Source organism: Leptonychotes weddellii, chromosome 11 (genome assembly GCF_054177405.1).
Source record: "Leptonychotes weddellii isolate Sample4059 chromosome 11, ASM5417740v2, whole genome shotgun sequence".
Lineage (NCBI taxonomy): Eukaryota > Metazoa > Chordata > Mammalia > Carnivora > Phocidae > Leptonychotes > Leptonychotes weddellii.
This window is the reverse complement of record NC_138379.1, coordinates 42,699,258-42,719,813: the sequence shown is the minus strand read 5'-3', so window position 1 is coordinate 42,719,813 and position 20,556 is coordinate 42,699,258. Positions and strand designations below refer to the sequence as shown.

Below are 20,556 nucleotides of genomic sequence, written 5' to 3'. Positions count from 1 at the left end.
ATTTAGAACAGTGCCTAGACCAGAATGAGTACTCAATGATTATGTATTGAATGAATGAATGAATAAAAAGTTTCTAAAAAGAGATGCAAAGTTTCACACACACCCCCACACCCTGCTTCTCTATGTGGTAGCAGAAGGTGGGATCTGAAGGAAAGAATGTAAAGTAAAAAGAGAAAGGCTATTGTAAATAACGCCACTATAAACCACAGGGGTGTGAATATCTTTTCAAATTATTGTTTTTGTATCCTTTGGGTAAATGCCCAGTAGCGGAATTACTGGATCATATGGTATTTCTATTTTTAATTTTTTGAGGAACCTCCATACTGTTTTCCACAGTGCTTGTACTGATTTACAACAGCCAAGATATGAAAGTGTCCATCAACAGATGAATGGATAGGGGCACCTGGGTGGCTCAGTCGATTAAGCATCTGCCTTCAGCTCAGGTCATGATCCCAGGATCCTGGGATGGAGCCCCACGTCAGGCTCCCTGCTCAGTGGAGAGTCTGCTTCTCCCTCTCCCCACCTACCACTCGTGCTCTCTTACTCTCTCTCAAATAAATAAATAAAATCTTTTTAAAAAAATAAATAAAAATTAAAAAAATAGATGAACGGATAAAGACAATAAAGACATGGTATACACACACACACACACACACACCCTGGAATATTACTCAGCCATAAAGAAGAATGAGACCTTGGCATCTGGGACAGCTTGAATAGACCTAGAGGATATTATGCTATGTGAAATAAGTCAGAGAAAGACAAATAACATACGATTTCACTTATACGTGGAATATTCAAAACAAAACGCAAACAAACATACAACAACAACAAGAAACAAAGTCTTAAATACAGAGAACAAACTGATGGTTGCCAGAGGGCGGTCAAGTGGGAGTATGGGTGAAATAGATAAAGGGAATTAAGAGGCACAAATTTCCAGTTACAAAATATATACATCACAGAGATAAAAAGTACAGCATAGGGAATATAATCACTAATATTATAATAATGTTGTATGGTAACAGATGGTGACTAACGTCATGGGGAGCACTGAGCAATGTACAGAGTTGTCGAATCACTATGTTGTACACCTGAAACTAATATAATACTCTATGTTAACTATACTTCGATTAATTACTTAAATTTTTAAGGCTGAGGAGAAATAAACTCTTGGGGAACACAAACAGTCATCCAACTCCCCTGGTGACAAAACATTAACTGCTCTCAGGGGCTGGGATGATGTCACAGATGTTACAGTCTCCATGGCTTGCTCCCACCCCCACCCCCGCTGACTTTTTCTTATTGTGGTAAATACACATAACTCTATGGTATCCTCCTTTAGTTTCTACAGTTTCCCAGGGCTCAACTTATTTGAGCAAGCTATGTAGACATCTGACCTTGGGTATTCTTCAGGCAAAAAGAAGCCTGGATAGCACTGCTTTTGAAACCCACCTGGGGGTCGCCTGGGTGGCTCAGTTGGTTAAGCGTCTGCCTTTGGCTCAGGTCATGATCCCGGGGTCCTGGGATTGAGCCCTGCATCAGCCTGCTTCTCCCTCTGCCTCTGCCCTCTCCCTGCTTGTGCGCTCTCTCTCTCTCTTTCACTCACTTGCTCTCTCGCTCAAATAAATAAATAAAATCTTTTTTAAAAAGCTTTTCTATTTCTATTTGATGAGATTTAAATAAGACAAACATCCCCAGTTGTTCCTCACTGTTTTCTTTTTAACCTGATCCCTGCCACTTCCCTTCGGGCATTTCCTCAGAGTTCAACCTGCTGCCCTTCTTACCACCAGACTCCTCCCAGCCAGCTCTCCCGGCACAAATGAGCAGTAACTCACTCCCGGGCAGCAGTGAGGGCTCCAACCCAGAGACACGGAGACCCAGAAAGGACAGTGCTACCCACACCACTTCAAAAACAGCAATTTAGCTGGCAGTCTTTCCATGGGCGTCTGAACCCAGACGGGTAAGTGAATCAGGGGGTTAGAGGGAGGCAAAGAAAATAAAAAATTTCAGTGCTCTCTTTCCTTCCTAGATTCCAAAGCCTCAATTCTCTAAACACAGCGGCTGAGTTAGTCAAGTTACAGACTGCCAACCAAGGTCACTGCCATTGCCAAGTTCATCTCAGCTGTCCCAGGTATTTTCTCACATACTCAAGCACCACACTTCTTTACAGTTGCTGGGGTCGGTTAGGTTCTTTAGTTTCCTTTCCCTATTTGCATCCACTTTGCCAAGTGACAGAGTACTGTACATGCCCACACGGGTCTGATCTTCTTTTCCTCAGATCTTTACGAATGAGTGTAAATACCTAAGTGCGGCTTCTATACCATGTGGTCTTTGCCTCTTTTAGTCACTCCTTCAGAACACACAGTAGGTCAAAAACTGCTAATCAACTAAATGGGGTGAAGGATTCTGTTACAACTTTGTGCCAAGAAAACCGACCTCCAATAAGGAGTGCCGGGCATGGTTTTGGCAGCCATAAGGACCATCAAGGCTGAGCTTCTCCCCACAGTACAGGGAGCTACTGTAGAGTCAGAGCTCCCTCCTACAGAAGTAAAACTGCAGAAGAAATAAAATGTTTGAGCCTAATCTGCAGAGCGTGGTCTTCTGAAGCAAAAGGAACCTTAAATTATAAACAGCCTGACTCAAAGGGAAAATCTGTGAAGCACCTACTCCCAGGAACTCCCCATTCTGCCCTAGGCCTGCCTGGGTTCAGTAGGCCCATAAATTGGCACTGTTGATATGACCTTTCCAGGATATATTTCAACAAGAGATAACAACAAAGCTCAGAGCTTTGGTAGCACTCAGAGGAGATTTGAGGGACTTAAAACATGCTGCTAAGTTTGGCAGCAAAAGTTCCTGTTTCTTGCAATTGGAAAAGGAAATCTCTTTATAATTACACTTGTAGATAAGATACACCAGCTACTCATGCTACTCATTCTAGTTAGGAACAGATTAGAACCACCTCATCTCAATCCACCACTCCTCTGAGATTGATCTGAGTGATCACTGTGGGGGCAAGTCTCACCTGGGGCTGGGAAGTCAATGTCCCTCTTGGGAAGATAATGTGCCAGGAGCTTCTCCATAGGGCTTACTGTCGTAGCCACTATCACTTGCCCAGAAATACCACTCTTCATTACCTAGCTCCGTCTCTGAGTTTACACTCTCCCTCAGCCCACTTCCCATCTTGTTCTTTTACCCAGGGTTCTGCCATGTCCCTAACTCCAGTGCCATATAATGTAAGTTACTCATCAGAGAGGGTCCTTTCAACCTACATGCTCTTTTAGCTCAGATTCCCTTTCTGGTTTATACATGTCTTTGCAAAAGCAAAGTACAAGAGCTACGATCTATGTACTGTTTGCAGGACACTTATTACTGCTCTGCTGATACTCGATGTCTGCCCAAGACAGGAAGGAAGGGGGTATTGCCCCAATTTCTCAGAAGAACAAACCAGACAGACCAGCCACTTGGAAACACACTCTGCTTGGCTTACAAGGGAATAAGAAATATAACAGGCATTGCTCACATTTCATTCAACACCAGATATGAGGTACTGTCCTAAGCACGTGATACTTAGGCCTTACCACAACACTATGGAATAGTACTCACAGTTTCACAGCAAAGGAACTGGGGCATGGACAGGCTACACAATTTACTCAAGATCTCAAAGGGAGTAAGCAGCAGAGCCAGAATATGAACCCCAACTGTCTGACCCCAGAGCCCAGGCTCTAAGCATCACTCTTTCGTTAGACGGCTCTTCTCCTAACACACGAATTTGTCGTTGAGCACCACTGACTCACTTCAAACTCTAAGGGAGAGAGAGGAGGGTCAGCCAGGAAACACTGCCATTTTTCTCCACAGAGAGAAGGAAACAGTGACGGCAGTATTTATTCACAGGGCTGATCTGAGTCTATACAGCACGACAAATAAGTACCCTCAACATCTGTCGACCAAAATCTTCCCATCGGCACCGAGTGAAACCCACCTCCTTTCTTACTAACCTGGTAGACTTTCTGACTGGCCAAAGGCTGGAGACTCTTTGCAAGCTGTTACAACCAAGCCCCGTGCATCTGAGAACAAGATCCCAAGCTCCAAGTTACAAGAACCAGGTCAAACGCTTCCTAGAGTTCAGCTGATGGGATTTTTTAAAAAAGCTACTGAAATGTTGTTTAAGCATAAACTATATATGTTGGCCACTTTGGGGAGATAAAATGTATAAAATATTATACTTAATTTTATAGAACTTCGGGGAATCTGTTGGAAAGATAAGATACATGCACTTAAGAATCAAGTCAGAATGTCAATGAAAACACTCAATCTAAACCTTCCACTTTCTAGAAGAGGAAACCGAAGTCTAGAGAAGCCAAGGTTACTTCCCCAAGGTCATCGGACAAGTCACTGATAGACCCAGGACTAACACTCAGATCTGCTGACTACATGACCAGGGCTCTTTATACTGCTGTATGGAGGCAGAGGAACTCACAGGAGGGAGAGATCTCGAACAACAATCGCAGCGACAGTTACCAAGAGCATATCTGTGCCAGCAACTAAGCGAAGTGCTTTATATAAATTCATTTAACCCTTGCGACAAACCTTTGAGGTGAGTAACATTACTCCCAATTTACAGATGCAGACACTAAGACACTAAGTCCTTTTTCCATTGATTTTTAAAAATTAATTTAACGGGGGGGGGGCACCTGGGTGGCTCAGTTGGTTAAGTGTCTGCCTTCAGCTCAGGTCATGATCCCAGGGTCCTGGGATCGAGCCCCGCATAGGGCTCCCTGCTCAGCGAGGAGTCTGCTTCTCCCTCTCCCTGCCGCCCCCCCAAACTCATGCGCTCTCTCTCTCTCAGATAAATAAATAAAATCTTAAATAAATAGAATCCGATTTGACTTTCCTGTGTTGTAATCCCAACCTGATTAAGAGATGCCAGCCTTACTCTTCAAAATGCTGCTTTAAGTTGATGATGATAATAAGGGAAAGCATTGCACATTTGCTAGGTGCCAGGCTGGGCTGAGAGCTTTCCATGTATCATTTCATTCAATCCTCAGCACAACTCTCACAAGCTAAGTACTGTTATTATATCCATTTTACAGATAGCTCACAGAAAACAGAGGCTCAGGGAGATTAAACAACTTGCCCAAGGTCACACAGCTAGTAACTGTAATGCCAGATTCTAAACCTAGGCGTGTGAGACCCACAAGCGCCAGCTCTTCACTGCACCTCACGGCATTGAGATGCTCACGGTCAGTGCAAATGGTTCGTTCCACCACACACGCACTGAGGATCAAGAGTCACTGATAGCTGAACAAACACAGGTTGATTCATTTAAAAGCAATCTATAAAACTCGGTTGTCAGAACTGCATAAGGGAGCCTGTGTTCCAAGATACAAGTGAGCACACCAAAATGCACTTCCTCGAACAAGGCTGAAGAGTTCTGAAAACTAGCTGACTATATAGTTTTCTTTCCAATTTTCCTCTTTCTTTTTTCCTATCCCCCACACCTGATCTGTTGACATTCTCAGAGAAGCTTCGACAGAGACCTAGAACCCTCTCCCTCCTATCTCTAGTCCTTTTTAGTTGGCTCTCTTCCATCATTCAAACAGTGCTTTATATCAGAGTCTAAAAATTGGACGTTCCGCCTTCTTCCCAGCCTGAAGCATGAGATGGTCATTAACCCTACCTGCAAAACCCTAACTTCAGCAGGCCTATGTTTCTTCTCTCTTAATCACAGAGACAGGCTCACTTTGGGGAGGAAATAACTACGATACAATACCTAGTGACAACATCAAGTTCACACTTGATACTATTTAGACCCTCCCCAGCTCTTGGCCCAGACCCTCCATATTCACTGACAAAATGGGTGGACAGACCAAGAGGGCACATTGGCGCCAGAGATGCCTCCAAGCCCAGGAGCAAATGAACAGGGTGTCAACCACAATGCCAGCCTCCCTGGTTATTAGGACCTACACAACACGGTCCCCTTGGGTCCCCTGGGGGCAGGCCAACCTTCTGCTAAATTGTGAAGGCCTCCTAGAGCAGCCCAGCTACTGCCTTCTATCTCCCATGCTGTTCCTCAGAACTACCTTCCTCCCCTGCCCCAGTCCCCTTGCCCAGAGCTTCTCTCCTGTTTCCTCCTAGGCTCCCATAACCCCCTGTTCATCTCATTTTCCCAAGGATCAAACAGTCCTTCATTTGATGTGCTGCTTCCTATTAGTCAACCTCCAGCTCACCTACAAAGCCCTTCAGTGACAAGTCATGCACAAGAAGAGTCTGCATCTTTGAGAAATGGGCAGTTTCATGACAAACCCTTAGAAACGGGTCAGCTTTGGTTAAGAAGGTATCATACTCTAATTGCATATAATCCACCCTTTATAGAGAGAGTACAATCTAACACACAGGCAGTTTTTAGATGAGAAGAATACTGATAATTTTGACAGTATATTAGAGCCAAAAATAATAAGAGAAGGGATCTTTGGAGAAATCCTACAATAAGATAGTCTAGGCTCATTTAACATCCTCCTCTCCCCTCAACACACATACACACAGGAGAGTTTTCTAGGTCTTACAGGGGGGTTTTCTATCAGGCAATACTCCGTGGCATGTTCCCTAAGACAGATGCGCCCAGTATTTCACCACACCCACCTACTGAGATAGATGCACACAGTGCCTCCTCCCCAGAAAAAAATAGATGCTCAGACTCTCCCTCCCCACCCCCAGGAGAAGGCGCTCACTAATGCAAGTTCTCCCTCAGGCTTTATAGAGAAATCTCTGCAGACTATGCCAGACGGTAATTTTTTTTTCCTCTTTCATGCCCTCCTGGCCCCTTCTCCACTTTCCATGGTTCTTCTAACTCAAAGAACTCAATTATCTGCCGGCAGATTTCCCCTTCCCCTCCCCCTGTCCACCCTAAACACCCTCTTCTCCCAAGCTAACGTAGAGGACCAGAAGGGAGGCCAAGCCAACACTCTGCAGGGCTGATGCCTGTACTCCTCCAGGCTCAGATACACATTCCCTGTGCTTGGCTGCCTCAGCAAACTCTCTTGGGCCCAACACTAGAAATCAGGAGACTCCAGGACAGTGACACATAGGAGACAAGAGAAACAACAGGAAGACATGCTCTTCAGTCTCCCCCCCCCCCCCCCACCGCCTGCCTGCAGAGAGGTGCTCTGGCAGTCCCTGACTCAGACCCTCCCACCACCCTCAGGTGCCCAGTGGTGCCCCCCAAAGTAGTTCTTAGAATCAGATTAGGTAGGAAATGGAGCACAGCCTCTCTTACTCCTGGGCCAGCAGTGTGGCCATGATACCTGGAGTCTGGGGTGCCCCTGCAAACTTTATACCCAAGCCCTCCATTCCAGGGATAGGGCAGAGACAGCGGAATTCAGGATGCCCTAGGCCTGTCCTCCAAGGCATTTCAAAGTTTCAACTTCCTTGGATAACTGATTATTCTAATTTTAGAGAGAGGGAGCCCAGTGGGAGAGTGTGCAGGAAGGGGTGTAGAGGAAGGGGGAGAGAGGGAGTGAGAACAGGAATGTTACTTTTTAATCCTTAAAGAACACAGAGGGATCCATCCAACGTGTGACTCAGCTCTGGGAAGCTGGACTAAGGAGGAGTGGGGAACAGCTGCAGCCCCAACCTAAGCTATGGACAAAGTTGCCATCAGGCCTTAGAGGATTGCTGGGCTGTGATTCGCCTGGGAAGGTGGCTCTGTTTTTCAACAACAAATCTGCCTCTTTAGGGTCTTCCCAGGGGTTTCCTCCCAGAGCCCAGGGCATAGTAGGCAGCTTCCCTGTCCTACGACAGAAGCTGGGGCTGCAGGTGGGGTGCCAGGTCCCTCCCTGTGTTCCCACCAAGCATGCCATGAGCCGTACACACTCCCTGAGATCAGATCCGGGTGTCCTTGCCTGGAGTCTCCCCACCCCTGCTATTCTGTTCCTTGGCACAGTCCCACTGCATATCAAGAATCTCTGCCCTTGAAATTCCCACTTCCTCATTTCTTTCTTTCTTTCTTGTTTCCCTCTAAGCTGTAGTCACACAGGTTCCTGAAAGCTGCCCAGCCCCCAAGGAGCCTTTCAGAGCGCTAACTCTTCCTGCCAGTTAGACGCTGCCTTTCAAACCCAGAACAGGAGAAAGGCCTCTCTGCCCACTCAAAACAGTTTCCCCAGCAGAACCCAGCAGAATGAGGGAACCAAACCTGACAACCAGAAGCCTCTCTTCCAGCTACTGAAATTTATGACACCATAACTGCCAGGTAGCTAGCTGTGGGACACTGGAAAAGCAAAGGGTCTGCTGGAATCCCTCTCTTCTGTACTAAACACATGAGTCAGGTGACCTAAGGGAAAGAAAGTTTCATCTCTGAAGGATCATTTATGAGGCTCAAAGCCTACAGTGAGCATCACTCTATTTCCCAACCCAAAGAAAGCACTATTTGTTTCCTTTAATATCTTAAAGGACTTTTTAAAGGTTTTCCTCATTTTTATTTGTAAATGCACAAAAGAAAAGGGCACTTTATAAACTGGGAAACCAGAACAGGGGGGCAAAATGACTATACAGAATAGAGTGGGGTCATCCTTCAACATCTTACATTATATAGGACTTGACTTACTTAGAATTACTTTCATGAAAATTACCTCATTTTTGTTCTTCCCAAAAGACCTGTTGAAGTAGTTATATCATTATCTTCCATCTCACAGCTAATAACTCTGAAGGTCACAGAGGTTAATGGTCTTGCCGATAGCCACCTTGATGGCAAATAGCAGAATCTGACCATGGACTCAAGTCTACTAACCCCAAATCCGGTGTTCATTCTGATTTACCAAAAAAATGATCATCGCTAGCCCTCTTCACATATCGGGGCTGGGGGGAGGTGAGCCCCAACCACAGCCACTTGAGCAGAGGAGAACTGAGATTCTGGATTTGCACTGCCTCTTCCTCACACCCCCCAAATTTAATCCCAACCAATAGTGCAATGCCATATCCCCCCAACAAAACAGAGGTTTCTACCAAGCAGAGGATCATTGGAGTGTACTAAAAGGAGGCATCACTTTAACAGTGGCCCATCTGAGGTGCAGGGCCACGGAGTTCACCCTTGTGGACCCTTAGGCCACAATACTGATGCATACATGTACACATTCACGGAGCCCAAATTGGGGACATGGTCAGTGCTTTTGTTGGCAAGCTGACCCGAAGTTAATCAGAAGGCCCCCTCATTGTCTGCCAGAATACAAAAGACATTCTGTTCAGAAAGTTCAAGAAGAAAAACCAAAGAGCCAGGACAGCAGCTGTTCCCTCATCCCACAGAGAAACCAAAGGCATCCACAATGTTCCCTGAGGCCCAGGAGTAAGTTTGAGATACAACATGCCTGAAGCGGAAGCACATCTCCTGATGGGTCCCCACTGCAGGGAGTGTCTGCTGCATGAATCTTCCAAATCAGATTACTAACAACCTAGCTACCCCATCACCTATAAAGTGCCTTTCTGGAAGGGTTTCTTCTGCTAGGCCACACTGAGCTCACCACACACCAGTCCTCTAGGTCAGAACAAGTTTTACCAAAGCATACGACAAACAGAAGAGGAGTGCACAGCATGGACAGTGCATGCCCTGAGACTGGGTTAAAATATTAACCCAAAGTATCCATCTGGCACAACCACAATACCTCGTGTCTCCACGAGCAAGCTAGCTCTTAGCGGCCACCACTGAGAGCTCACTCGGAGATACCTGTATAGGAAACCTCTTCACAGGCCCCCCAACCCAAAATACACACACACCTGCCAGCCTCCACCCCATATACTTTTTAGGAAAGCCTGTGATGGGCTTTATTAACGCAGGAGAACAACATGCTTCTTTCCAAGTTACCTGGGAGAGAGACCAAGAGTGTGATTCCCAGCTCAGATATCCCTAAGACGGTCCCTCTGTCCTAAGAACTGCTCCAGAGACTGGGAACTCACCACAGGCCCCTAGCTGAGTTAACTGGCTTTTTTTTTTTTTCATTACAGGTCAGACATAGCAGCACCAAGAGACAAAACAGACAGTGTTCACTAGAACAAACCACGCCACTCAAAAGACACTGGAGTTTCCGTGTAGGAACCTCAAACACAATACTGGAGTGATGATAACTTGCTTTTTCTATATAAAACACTCTTTCTGTAAAATATCCTAAGCCTTTGTGCTAAATAAAAGATGATGATTTCTACAGAAAGTCTAAACACCTCAGGTTCAGCAAGAGTGAGATCAGCTAGATTTGCAAAGTCAAGAAAATTGGCTGTTTCCCTCCTTCTTAAGCTAATAGAATCCAACTGTTGAAGCATGACATCATTCCTGAGCCCCAAACCCCGAGCAGAGAGTACAGACATTTGCCTGCCTCCCAGAAAACAGCCCAAGACTATGGCCAGGAAAGGAGAAAAAACAATCCAAGCCGGAGCTGACCTTACCTGAAAGTCCCGGTGCTTTCCTGCCCACTCCATTCTCGGCAGAGTTTGGCTCACACCACAGTCTGTAAGGGAGCCCAGGGCCCCAAAATCCACTCGCTTAAGCTCCGATACCTGCTGCGAGCTTCCCACAGCTCCTTCCTCTGACCTTTCGTGGAGTTCCTTCCAGCCAAATGAGCAGAGCACTTCTAGCTGGCCAGGCCAGTTGTCATGGAGACCCTGTTCTCGCCAGCCAGCATGCTCCTGTGCTCGTGCTTGCTCGCTCTCTCTCTCTCTCTCTCTCCCTCTGTCTCCTCTCTCCTCTCCCCCTCCACCCCCCTTCTCTCCCGCTCTCAGTTCTGGGAGGCTTCCACAAAACAGCACTCTCTTTTGATCAGCTCGGGTTCTGCACACATTCCACTCCTCCTACCTCCCTTCCAGTCAAACAAGGGCTCTGGGCAGCTCCTGGGAACTTGCTTCAACAGCTCAGATGGGAGAAGGGAAAGACAGTGAGTGGACTTGTTTTCCTCCCCTCCAGTGTCTCATTTTTTTTTAATTTGGAGGAATCCTGGCCAGAGGGGAGGGAGCTAGCTGGAGCACTTGGGAGGGGAAGCAAGCCTTTCCTCTGGGTCCCAGAGTGCGGGTAGGAGGACCCAGACGCATTGCCTTGACTTGTTTGTGCACTTGGGATTTTCCGGGCAGCACTTGAGGCGGAAATGCATTCACATCCCAGGAGCTCGCCTGGACTGGCCTCTCTGCTTACCTTGCTGCCTGCCCAGGTTGTGGTGATCGCTTTAACCAGTGCAGGGACTCATGGTACTATTGCTGGTGCCCAAGCAGTCTCTCATCTTCCTGCAATGGAGAGGAAAGACACTAGGTCAGGACCAGTAAGAGTCCTGGGCAAGTCCAGAGTCACAGCCCAAGCAACAGACATGACACAAACACAGCCTCATCGCTCTGCCCTGCTTAGGGCCTGCAGCTAAAGCCCCGGCTGTCTGTGAGCTGCTGTGACAGCCAGGAATACTGTCACTCCTGTCCAAGAGCTAGCACGGTGCCTGGGACACGGCAGGCCCTCTCAATTCAACCCCCCATGTACATTTCTGCTTTGTGACCTTCTTTTATATGCACTATTCTGTCTGATCCTCAAACCATTTGAAATACACTGGACAATATTATTACCATTTTATAGATTGGAAAACCAAGGCTCAGAGAGACCCAATGTTTAGTCCACAGTTACACAGCTCGTGAGTTAGGCAGTTGAAGAACTAGGAGATTAGGCCACTGTCTTCCAGTCCAGGGCACTTTCCACTAAAGTACACTACCATCTGATCCTAAGAACTAACAACTTTTTTTTTTTAAGATTTTACTTATTTGACAGAGAGACACAGAGAGAGAGGGAACACACGCAGGGAAGTGGGAGAGGGAGAAGCAGGCTCCCCACTGAGCAGGGAGCCCGATGCGGGGCTCAATCCCTGGACCCCGGGATCATGACCTGAGCTGAAGGCAGACGCTTAACGACTGAGCCACCCACGCACCACACTAACAACTTTTTTGATAGCCAGTATTGAGATACAAAGCTGAGTTCCCAGGGGAAGGTAGAGAAATCTTTCAGTCATCGTGTGTGAGACCTGACTACCATCCAGTTGGCCTGAAGACTCTATGATAGCATCTATGAGACGTGGAAGGTAATGGTGCACAGATTAGAGCGAAAAGTCCTGCCCCAAAGCTATAAATTACCTTACACTTTTCCCAAGTACCCTCATAAATCTTGGCTTATCTGTTCAACACAACTGACCTAAAAGTTAGGACTGGTATTATCATACTAATTTAACAGATTAAAGAAAATCTCAAAGAGAGGTCAAATGACTTGCCCCAGCTCACAGAAGCAGAAAATAACAGACCTAGATACAGCCTTTCAGCTCTCCTGTGTGTATTTTTTTTTTTAAAGATTTTATTTATTTATTCGAGAGAGAGAATGAGATAGAGAGAGCATGAGAGTGGGGAGGGTCAGGGGGAGAAGCAGACTCCCTGCTGAGCAGGGAGCCCGATGTGGGACTCGATCCCAGGACTCCAGGATCATGACCTGAGCCGAAGGCAGTCGCCCAACCAACTGAGCCACCCAGGCGCCCAGCTCTCCTGTGTGTATTAAGCAGAGTAGCTATAGAAGCAACCATGGAGCAGGGGTCAGAAGACCCTGGAAGTGTCTGGCTCTACCACTAACTAACCTCCCAGTTTCCACCTATGAAACCTACCCCATGGGCAACTGACAGGCTGGGATGGGCATAAAAAGAGATGATGTGTGGGAAAGCATTCTCCTTAAATTGGGCACTGAGCTAAGAACTTCATTCATCTCAGCTGTTTTTTTACCATGTACAAACAAACAAAAAGCAGGGCAGTTGGTATCTCTCCCAGAGGAGGACACTGGGGCTCAAGGAAGACATTTTTCAACGCTGCTTCCTAAAACAGTGCCAGAGAGGTCCTGATGGAATCTTTAATGCAGTGACTCCTTGCAGAATCCTTGTGTTTTTATTAACCTCTGATATATCACAAAATTCTCAAAACAAGATTTTAATTGACTTAAGCTTAAAAGGTAAATATTAAAAAAAAAAAAAAAAAAAGGTAACTACATGTCAGGAGCCAAAGTAGGAAAAGTGTCAAGAAAATGCAACAGGAAATAACGGGACGGTATAAACCCTAAGTGGTGGTGGGCCCTATTGCTGTAGTGAAGCCATCAGAGCTTCAAAGGGGGCAGGGACCAATCTCCCACTACAGATGCCCAACCTGAGCCAAACACCACCTCAGGAATCCCTCAAAGGCCCTAGTGTCCCACGTCTGCAAAGGAAGACAGGATGAAATGGCAAGTGCAACACCATCAGGTCCCAAAACTTCTCCCTCTTCCCATTCCCCACAGGCATCCCTCTGTTCTCCTCCTCACTCTGAAAATGCACATTCCACTTCCCAGTAGCCATACTGAAAAAGAAGAGATGATGCCCATTCACTTCCACAAGATAATACTCACAGTTACAATATTAGCACCAACTAACATTTACTGAGCACCTCCCATATGGCAGGCATTCTTCAAAGCACTATGAGGGGCCAGGGGCCGGGGCCGGGGCTGAGTACTGAAGCGGCTACAAGTCTAGTCTCTAAAGTAATCCAGACTTCAAAAAGCCCTCCAGACTGGGCACAAAGTGCAGGCCATGCTCCCCCTAGTGGCACCCTGGAGTTCACAGAGATTCTTTAGAGCCTTGTCCTCAGGGGGAAGGGAGACAGTAAGGGCCCCATGGGAGAAGAACCGGAACCCCTGCTTGGGTGCTGCTGCAGGTATAAGCTCTTTGAACTAGGCAGGGCAAGAGGACAGCTGCATACCTCCGCTGCCTATGCAAGGCTGGATTCAGATCAACCCTACTTGACCTCTCCCAAATGACAGGGCTTTATGGGGTCTAGGATCTGTTGAAAGGCACGCATACAATCTTGTGCCAGAAATCTGGGAGACACCCTTGCGTCTTCCTGCCTCTCTCTCCCCATATCCAATCCATTTGCCAATTCCAAATAATTCTATTTCCAAAATGTGTCTATCCATTTTTCCGCCCTCCACTGCCACCTCAGTCCCTTCCCTTGATTACTGAAAATCCTCCTGGATTGCCCCAGCTTCCACTCTTATCCCCCCAGCTCCATTCTCCATGCAGCTGTCTGATGGACATCCGATCCTGTCATTTCCTGCTTGATGCACTTCAATGGCTTCCCACTGCACTTGAGATAAGATCTGAATTCTTACCAGGACCTAGAAGGCCCTGCTTGATCCTTTTCCAGCCTCCTCTCAGCACACTTCCTGCCCTCCACCTGTGTGTGCTAGCTACACAGGCCTTCTTTTAATTCCCCCCAAAGGGCCAGATTTTTCCCAAGCTATTCCCCTTGGCCTGGGACACCCCCACCCCCACCCCCGCCCCTAGTCTGCCTAATTGGCTCTTACCTTGCCTCAACTTGCCTCTCACCTCCTCAGAGAAGTCTTCCATGATCCTCCAATCGAAATGAGGATTTATCCTTCATAGCACTCACCATAATCTCCAACCAAAATACATTTCCCTTTTCTTAAGGCCAATTTTCCCTGATGAGCTCCTTGGGGCAGGAACCTTGACTGTTTTGCCACCATACTCCCTGCATCTAGGATAGGGTCCAGCTCCCAGCTGGCACTCAGAAGTTTCTGCTGAATGAGTGCAAAGAACCCATTTTGTCTTGTCTTGCAGGAAGAAGAAACTTAGAACAGCTATCTCATGCCACTCATTGTTTCTTTTCATAGACTTACAAACTATAATTACATCTCCTCTCCTCATGTGCCTTGCCTGTGGGCTCGACCAAAAATTCCTGTAAAGTCTCCCTGTGGTTTATTTCCCAGAAATTTCCTCATAAGGTCACTCTTCTAGGGATGCGCTCCAGGGTTTTGTGGTCTCTCCCATTACCCACTACAGGCACTCCTCCGCCAGTGTCACTGCCAAACCGAGCGGGGTGCAGGAATGGCCCAACTCCCACAGATGAGAAGGATCTCTCAGGTCAGCTCCATTCAGGGACAGTAACATTTTTCTCTTACCTCCATTGTGCAGGTCACTGTGCTTATGAAAAATACATTTTTCCTTTAAAAAGTCATCTTACGTTTTATAATTTAACTGCGCCCTGACTCTCCCACCACTCCCTCCCCACTGCTCATGCTGTTACCTTTATCGGAGGACCTCCTCCTCCCCAACAAGCAAAATCTTACAAGGCCCAACTCAGTGATCACCTCCCCTGTGAAATATTTCTTGATCTCTTATCAGAATCTGTCTGCTCTGCAATCCCACAGCAGTTTGAAGATGGCTTTATCATGGTATTCATAGCACTTTATCACTGTCACTCATATTCGTAAGGTCATGAGCCCCATAAGGTCTACTAACTTTATTATTTCATTCACAGTGGGCAATCTATTAATGTGTGTGGGATAAATCAATCTTTGAAAAAGACTTTTAAAAGCAAAAACAGAAGCTGTACCCTCCATAAGATGAGTGAATCTGAGTGCAAAGACTTACACAGAAACCTAAAAACACAGGAGCAGAGTAAATCTTTTAAAGTCACTCCTTACTTTGGGATCAAAGGAATTCAAGAAAAGTAAGCTGTTGTTTTGATATTACCTGTTGGATCCCAGAAGGCCTAAGAGATGCAGTGTAACTTCAGCCGCCTCTGGGAACTGAGCTCCCAGTTGCCACCAGACTGTGGAGTCCAGCCACCTCTGCACAGGGGGCATCTAGTTCTGCCCAAGTAGTGGGGGAATCTGGCATGTGTCCTGCCTGGTTCTGCACTGGGCTCCTGCTGCCGTGTGAGCAGGCAGGTTTACACAAGAGCCCTTTAGGAAATGCAGGAGTAGAGAAGGATTTGGTCGACTGGAGCCCAGGTCCTGGTTGCCAGGGTGGTGAGATCTTGAACAAGTCCCTGCCCCGCTCAGGGCCTCTGCTTTTCCCTGCATGTAACAAGAGGGCTGCTGGGCTGCTGGGCTGTTGGAACTAGCTGTTCTCTAAGGGTCCTTACAACTTGAATGTTCTGTTGCAGTTGCCCAGTACAACTGTTCTGTCCCAGTCACCTAGTCCCACTGATTTCAGGAAGACTTCCTGTTTCAGAGGCTCCAGAGTCTCCTCCAAGACTTTCAGCAGAGCCCCTGGCCTGGGGCTTTGGAGTCCTCTGCCTGGGACCAGACAGAAGACCAGCCCCATAAAAGGCAGCCTCTTCTGGAGGAGAAGATGGGAGATTCAGGCTTCTTGCCTAAAGAAGGCTGAAAAGAGAAGAAAGATGCCAAACACAGGATGGGGAAATTTGGAAATGACCTGGGAAGTGCCTTGGAAGGAAACTGAGCCTCTGCCAGGGACTCACTCCTTAGCCAACGGTCTGAGACAAAGCCGCTTTTACAAAGCAGAGGAATTGGCAAAATCTAAGTTCTCCTGGAAGATAAGATGCCTACTTCCAATCAAGCAGTCTCCTCATGGGCTCTACAGCACCTGTGAATCAACAAAACAGCTGTCTCCGTCCAGATGGCAATGCCAGCCTTCTCCTGCTTCTGTCAGGAGCCATATCCAGCAGGACCTCCAGTGCGCCGGCCACTGCTACACATACTCTGCTTCTGCTTGCACAGATCAAAGGGCCGTGCTGTGCTCAAGTCCTGGCATTTTATGAGAGGAAATTCTCTGGGGTCCTTACTCCTGACCTAATCCCACCTGCCTCCCACCCAACACTAAGGCTCTGAACTAAGAGTGTGGGATTCAGCCTGTAACTATCCTGGATCCCACTGCCCTGTGACGAAGCAGCTCTTGGACATCTTCGTGCTGGGTTGAGCACACTCTCCTTTGGTCTGTCAGCCTCCCAGCCCTAGTTCACCTCTACTCAGTTCACAACTCTCAGTATGAAACTCAAAATTCAGATCCCCAGGGCACAAGATACTCAGTGGCTTGATCCAATCTCTTGGAGTATCTGTCACAATGCTTCCTAGAATCTCTCAAATCCACAGACCACTGACTACTGTCCCTTGTTAAGTTGAGCATTTTAACACTGGGCCATAGAAACACAGCCTGGGGCCAGGAAAGACCGGACTGAGGAGGCAATATTCCAGACCCCTTCTAAAAGCACCATTTTACCTTTCCAGAATGGGCTTCTCATGCTTACTTGCCTTAGAACTCTGAGCTCAATCAAGACCTTAACCTGTCACGACCAAACCTTGATGATAGGGGAGGTAGAGCACAAAGTGGGGGGAAAGGAGATGGGGGAATAAGAAGAATGTGGACTCAAATGGCTTTTCCATGATATAACCAAAAAAATACCTTGAGCCTGAATGAAAAAGTACTCCTCAGAATAAGATCTGGGCAAATATGTGGGAGATGTGGGCCCAGACTGTGTCACCTCCTCCATGCCATCTCCCCTGATTTTCCCTGCCTGGACTGGATTCTCTACCCATAGTCCTTATAACTCATTGAAACAGTCTACTACTCCATTGTTAGCCATGCTCACTGCCTTGTATTTTAGTGTACAAGGCTTATTCAACTTAATTCTCCTACTAGCCTATAAGCCTATAATATTCTTTAGGGCAAGAACTATGTCTTAACTCTGAATTCTAGTTTAGGACTCTGTACCAAGCACAATTAATACATTTTTAATATATGAACTAATGAAACCAACCAACTAATCAATCTAATTAATAAGGGATCAATAATATCACCACAAAACTTAACCGTTCGTTGCTTAGCACCTCAGAGTGGTCCAGGGTTCCCAAGGTATGACGTGTACAGAAGATGATTTATTATAAGTGGTATATGGACAAACATTTTAAAAATGTTAAATACTTTTATATTTATCTTAATGTTCATAAGAAAAAAACATAACCAGCTATTAACCCCATTTTCACTGATCTCATTGATTAGACCAGTGCTAAAGAAGGTACAGTTGACCCACAAACAACGTTGGAGTTAGGAGTGCTGGCCCCCTGTGCAGCTGAAAGTCTTCATATAACTTTTGACTTCCCAAAAACTTAACTACTAAGAGCCTACTGCAGACTGGAAGTCTCACGAATACCATAAAGTCATTAACACATATTTTGTACGTTATATGTTTTATATGCCATATTCTTACAATAAAGTAAGCTAGAGAAAAGAAAATGCTATCAAGAAAATCATAGGAAAATTATATTGTATTATAATGTATTTATCAAAAAAATCCATGTATAAATGCACCTGCACAGTTCAAACCCATGTCGTTCAAAGGTCAACTGTGTATGTTTTTTGTTCGCTTTCAGTTTTGTTTTGCTAAAATTAGTGGGTAGAAGTTTAAAGAGAAATAAGGAACCTACACAGTCTCAAAGTATCTCTCCCAAAATGTTTATTAATTACAAAGGCATAAATACAAAAACTTGATGATGAAGAAACCTAGCAGACTTTATCTTAACCAAGTGATCAAAGGTAACATTACTATTAATAAGACATACTGACATCATGTACCCCGACATGATGCACTGAGAAGGGCATTTTATTTCTGTGGAATTCTTCCCAAAAATCCATACCTCAATCTAATTATGAGACAATATCAAACAAACCTGATTTGAGGGACATTCTATAAAATACCTGACTAGTACACCCTCAAAAGTCTCAAGGTCATAAAAGACAAGGACAGACTGTGGAACTGTCACAGATTGGAGGAGACTAAGAAGACATGACACATAAATGTAATGTGAGAGTCTGGATTAGATCCTGGAATAGGAAAAACTAATGAAATCCAAATTAAGTCCATAGTTGACATTACACTATTACTAAACTTCTTGTTGTACCATAGTTCTATAAGATTAGGGGAACTTGTATTGTCTCTGCTGCTTTTCTGTAAGTTTAAAATTATTTAAAAATAAAAAGCTCTTAAAAAGCCAATTTAAAGATCAGTAAATAAAAGTATATACACGGGTGCCTGGGTGGCTCAGTCAGTTGAGCATTCGACTCGATTTTGGCTCAGGTTGTGATCTCAAGGTCATGGGATGGAGCCCCATGTTAGGCTCTGCACTCAGCGTGGGGTCTGGTCGAGATCTCTCTCTCCCTCTCCCTCTGCCCTTCCCCCGGCTCATGCACTCCCTCTCTCTTTCTCTCTCTCCCTCAAAATAAATAAAATATATATATTTTTAAAGTATATACAGTATAAATCACAGGAATGGGTAAGAATGGCTCAAGTTTGAGAAGAACTAGAGCAATCACTCCTCACACCCTACATCCAAGAAAAACTGCCCCCAGAATGAGAACTGTGGCTGTAGAAGAATATTTAGTAAAATAGGAAAGTGTTCATTTTATATTACTTTGAGAAGAGTAATAAATTATCCCATTTTGTTAAAAAATATATATCACATATATAACGCATAGAAAAATGTCTTTGTTAAAATAAAAATAACCTATACTAAATAAAATACAGATGGCATTATTAGATAGTAAATGGGACATAGCTTTTAGAAAGTAACTTGGCTAAATCAATTAAAATGCTCATATTCTTTGACTCAGTATCGTATCCTCACTTCTAGGAAGTTACCCTAAGAAAAAAACTTCCGAAGTAGGACTGGTAAATTTCAAGGATGTTTTGACCAAGACCCAGAGTAAAAAATACGTATGTAATATAGTAATGTCATATGCACATGTATGAGAGGGCATGTGTGTGTGTGTATAAAACTGAACCAGGCGCCTGGGTGGCTCAGTCGTTAAGCGTCTGCCTTCGGCTCAGGTCATGATCCCAGGGTCCTGGGATCGAGTCCCACATCGGGCTCCCTGCTCAGCAGGAAGCCTGCTTCTCCCCCTCCCACTCCCCCTGCTTGTGTTCCCTCTCTCGCTGTCTCTCTCTCTCTGTTGAAAAATAAATAAAATCTTTAAAAAAATAAAAATAAAATAAAATAAATAAATAAATAAAACTGAACCAAAAAGTTTTCTCAAAACGGTGTTTATCTTTACCATGTGTGATGCTATCTTAATCTATTTCATTAAGAAAGCCAACAAAGCTTGTACGGCCCCCACTAAATTGATTTTCCAACCCACTAATGACGACCTGCAGTCTGAGAAGCTGCACTGGACTATTGTGCGGCCATTAAAAGAAATGATACAGTCCCCAAGCTGGTGACCGCGACTGGCTCTAGGGGAAGAGGAAAGAAGGTGGAAGACTTGCTTTCACAGTACACCTTTTCGCACCGTTTGGATTTACAACACATACATGTATTACTTATTTGAAAATTAACCTTAAGTGATGACTGTGAAGACTTTAACAGCATCAGGCAATGCTAATTGTGCATTACAAACCTACAATTACACTACACTACAAAAACACATACAAGTGAAGAAGGAAGACACTCCAACCAAGTGCTGGGATAGGATTTAAGTCAATCAACTGGACACCTTCCATCTTTCTGAAAAGGTTCTGACATGGAACATACCACTACTATGGCTTCTAGAGTCTTCCATTCAGAACCTGTAAGTGGGCTAGCTTCAGCACTCCATTTACACTCAGGACTCTCTCTTCTGAGTTCTTTTGCTTTCCCTCCTTCCCCCACCAAACCATTGTTCATCCATTCATATTTTTAATTACATATAAGCTCTTCTGAGCAATAGGATCATTTCTTATTAGCTTTGA

The 20,556-nt window shown here is 45.4% G+C and overlaps 1 protein-coding gene across 12 annotated transcripts in view; it reads right to left on the bottom strand.

Moving 5' to 3' along the window:
- Positions 1-20,556, bottom strand: part of DENND2B (DENN domain containing 2B) — a 147,333-nt gene that overhangs the window by 89,748 nt on the left and 37,029 nt on the right. For 3 of the 12 annotated variants that reach the window (XM_031017224.2, XM_081798619.1, XM_081798622.1), the window contains one exon: positions 11,165-11,253. The exons of 3 other annotated variants lie outside the window; for them this stretch is intronic. The gene's annotated coding sequence lies outside the window, so the exon portion shown is untranslated. Of the gene's footprint in view, positions 1-10,425; positions 10,994-11,164; positions 11,254-20,556 lie in introns of those variants that run through there. 6 more of the 12 variants (XM_031017245.2, XM_031017249.2, XM_031017239.2 and 3 more) reach the window with 4 other exon arrangements.